Source organism: Arachis hypogaea, chromosome 6, assembly GCF_003086295.3.
Source record: "Arachis hypogaea cultivar Tifrunner chromosome 6, arahy.Tifrunner.gnm2.J5K5, whole genome shotgun sequence".
Classification (NCBI taxonomy): Eukaryota; Viridiplantae; Streptophyta; class Magnoliopsida; order Fabales; family Fabaceae; genus Arachis; species Arachis hypogaea.
Window position 1 is genome coordinate 29,208,224 of NC_092041.1, and position 4,500 is coordinate 29,212,723.

Consider the following 4,500-nt stretch of genomic DNA (forward strand, 5'->3'; position numbering starts at 1 on the left):
TTCTGATCAATTGTTTGTATCTTTCCCAAGAAGGACACTTTCTAATCAATTGTTTGTATCTTTCCCAAGCTTCATAGAGGGATTCACCTTCCTTCTATCTGAAGGTTTGGACTTACACTCTAAGCCTACTCAATTTTTGAGGTGGAAAGAACTTTGCCAAGAAGGCATTAACTAGCTTTTCCCAAGAGTTCAGGCTTTCTTTAGGTTGTGAGTCCAACCATATCCTAGCTCTGTCTCTTACAGCAAAAGAGAATAGCATAAGTATGTAGACCTCAGGGTCAACCCCATTAGTCTTGACAGTGTCACAGATTTGCAAGAACTCAGCTAAAAACTGATGAGGATCTTCCAATGGAAGTCCATGGAACTTGCAATTCTGTTGCATTAGAGAAACTAATTGAGGCTTAAGCTCAAAGTTGTTTGCTCCAATAGCAGGGATAGAGATGCTTCTCCCATAGAAGTCGGGAGTAGGTGCAATAAAGTCACCCAGCACCTTCCTTGCATTGTTGGCATTGTTGTTGTTTTCGGCTGCCATGTCTTCTTCTTTGAAGATTTCTGTTAGGTCCTCTACAGAGAATTGTGCTTTAGCTTCTCTTAGCTTTCGCTTCAAGGTCCTTTCAGGTTCAGGGTCAGCCTCAACAAGAATACTTTTGTCTTTGCTCCTGCTCATACGAAAGAGAAGAAAACAAGAAAATATGGAATCCTCTATGTCACAGTATAGAGATTCCTTGAGGTGTCAGAGGAATAGAAAAATAGAAGGAAGATGTAGAAAATTCGAACTTATCAAGGAAAGATAGAGTTCGAATTGTGCATTAAGGAATAGTGTTAGTCCATAAATAGAAGGATGTGCGAAAAGGGGAAGAAATTTTCGAAAATAAATTAAAAAGATTTTAAAAACATTTTTGAAAAAATTGAAGAATGATTTTCGAAAAATATGATTGGGAAAGAAATAAAGTGATTTTTGAAAAAGATTTTGAAATTAAAAATCAAAAGATATGATTGAAAACTTATGGTTTTAAAAATATATGATTGAAAAACAATTTAAAAAGATTTGATTTTTAAAATCAAGGACTTGCCTAACAAGAAAAGATATGATTCAAACATTAAACCTTTCTCAACAGAAAAGGCAACATACTCTGAGATGTTGAATCAAATCATTAATTGTTAGCAAGTATTTTTGAAAATGGAAAGAAATTAATTTTGAAAACACATGATTGAAAAGATCTGATTTGAAAAAGATTTGATTTTGAAAAATTTTGAAAACTTGAAAAAAAATTTGCATTAAAAAAAAAAATCTTCCCTCTTGTGACATCCTGGAGTTTAACACCCAAAACACTACCCTTTTGGGCGTTAAACGCCCAGCCAGGGTGCCTGGCTGGCATTTAAACGCCAGTTTTCCTTCCTCACTAGGCGTTTTGAACGCCCAGCTTTTTCTGTGTAATTCCTCTGCTGTATGTTCTGAATCTTCAATTCTCTGTATTATTGACTTGAAAAGACACAAATTAAAAATTTTTTGGATTTTTAGTAATGAGGAATAACCAAAATGCAACTAAAATCAAATAAACAATGCATGTAAGACACCAAACTTAGAAGTTTGTATACTACTGACACTAACAAATTGAGAATGCATATGAGAAACAACAAAACACACAAAACAAGAGAATTTAAAGATTAGAGCAAGTAAATCATCAAGCACAACTTGAAGATCAATGAAGACACATGATAAATGCAAGAAGAACAGAAACATGCAATTGACACCAAACTTAAAATGAGACACTAGACTCAAACAAGAAATATTTTTGGTTTTTTTTTTATGATTTTGTAATTTTTTTTGGTTTTTTTCGAAAATTATATGGAGAAGAGAATAAAGAAATTCAAAATTTTTAATAAGAATTCCATGAATCATGCAATGTTAGTCTAAAGCTTTAGTCTAAAGGAATTAGACATGGCTAGCCAAGCTTCAGCAGGACATTGCATTCAAGAGCTAAATTGATGAAAATCAATCAGCTTTGGTGATGATAAGAACATCACCTTGAAACACTAGAATTCATTCTTAAAAATTCTGAAAAATACCTAATCTAAGCAACAAAATGAACCGTCAGTTGTCCAAACTCAAACAATCTCCAGCAACGGCGCCAAAAACTTGGTGCACAAAATTGTGATCTCTACTTTTCACAACTCAAACAATCCCCGGTAATGGCTCCAAAAACTTGGTACTCAATACCATGGTCTAAACATAATTTCACAACTTCGCACAACTAACCAACAAGTGCACTGGGTCGTCCAAGTAATAAACCTTACGCGAGTAAGGGTCGATCCCAGGGAGATTGTTGGTATGAAGCAAGCTATGGTCATCTTGTAAATCTCAGTCAGGCAGATTCAAATGGTTATAGATGATTTATGAATAAAGCATAAAATAAAGATAGAGATACTTATGCAATTCATTGGTGAGAATTTCAGATAAGTGTATGGAGATGCTTTGTCCCTTCCGTCTTTCTGCTTTCCTACTGTCTTCATCCAATCCTTCTTACTCCTTTCCATGGCAAGCTGTATGTTGGGCATCACCGTTGTCAATGGCTACAATCCCGTCCTCTCAGTGAAAATGTTCAACGCGCTCTGTCACAGCATGGCTATTCAGCTGTCGGTTCTCGATCATGTCGGAATAGAATCCAGTGATTCTTTTGCGTCTGTCACTAACGCCCCACAATCGCGAGTTTGAAGCTCGTCACAGTCATTCAATCCTTGAATCCTACTCAGAATACCACAGACAAGGTTTAGACCTTCCGGATTCTCTTGAATGCTACCATCAATTCTATCTTATACCATGAAGATTCTGATTAAGGAACCCAAGAGATAAACATTCAAGCCTTGTTTGCTTGTAGAACGGAAGTGGTTGTCAGGCACGCGTTCATAAGTGAGAATGATGATGAGCGTCACATAATCATCACATTCATCAAGTTCTTGGGTGCAAATGAATATCTTAGAACAAGAATAAGCTGAATTGAATAGAAGAACAATAGTAATTGCATTAATACTCGAGGTACAACAGAGCTCCACACCTTAATCTATGGTGTGTAAAAACTCCACCGTTGAAAATACATAAGAACAAGGTCTAGGCATGGCCGAATGGCCAGCCTCCCATAATCTAAGAACTAGACGTCCAAAGATGATCTAGAGATCTAAAGTGATCAAAAGATGAAAATACAATAGCAAAAGGTCCTACTTATAGAGAACTAGTAGCTAGGGTTTACAGAAATGAGTAAATGACATAAAAATCCACCTCCGGGCCCACTTGGTGTGTGATTGGGCTGAGCATTGAAGCATTTTCGTGTAGAGACTTCTCTTGGAGTTAAAACGCTAGCTTTTGTGCCAGTTTGGGCGTTTAACTCCCATTCTTGTGCCAGTTCCAGAATTTAACGCCGGGCAATTTTGAGCTGATTTGGAACGCCGGTTTTGGGCCACCAAATCTCGGGCAAAGTATGGACTATTATACGTTTCTGGAAAGCCCATGATGTCTACTTTCCAACGCAATTAAGAGCACTTCAACTGGGTCTCTGTAGCTCCAGAAAATCCACTTTGAGTGCAGGGAGGTCAGAATCCAACAGCATCTACAGTCCTTTTCAGCCTCTGAATCAGATTTTTGCTCAGATCCCTCAATTTCAGCCAAAAAATACCTGAAATCACAGAAAAACACACAAACTCATAGTAAAGTCCAGAAAAGTGAATTTTAACTAAAAACTAATAAAAATATAATAAAAACTAACTAAAACAAACTAAAAACATACTAAAAACAATGCCAAAAAGCGTATAAATTATCCGCTCATCAACTTCCAACACTAAGAATATCCTAGAAGAAGTACACATTGGCATTTGTGGCAATCACCTCGGAGCGCAGGCACTCGCCAAAAAAGTACTTCGGGCAGGATTCTATTGGCCAACTCTACAAAAAGAAGCTACAGAATTCGTAAGGACATGTTCGCCATGTCAAAAGCATGCCAACTTCCACACCGCTCCGCCAGAGGAACTCATCAACATAACCTCACATTGGCCATTCGCAAAATGGGGACTCGATCTCCTCGGACCTTTTCCTTAAGGATCAGGACAAGTGAAACTCCTCATAGTAGGAATAGACTACTTCACAAAATGGATCGAGGCAGAACCCCTAGCCAATGCCACAACTCAAAGAAATCGGAAATTCCTATATAGAAACATCGTCACAAGGTTTGGAGTTCCATACTCCATCACTACAAAAAATGGCACCCAATTCACAGACGCAGGCTACAGAAAACTAGCGGCCGATCTGAATATAAAACAACAATTCACCTCTGTTGAGCACCCCCAAGCCAATGGGCAAGCTGAAGCTGCTAACAAAGTTATATTAGCCGGGATAAAATGGAGATTACAGGATGCAAAGGGAGCCTGGGCTGAAGAGCTCCCGCAAGTTCTATGGGCATATCGAACGACTCCACATTCCACGACAAAAGAGTCGCCTTTCTGATTAGC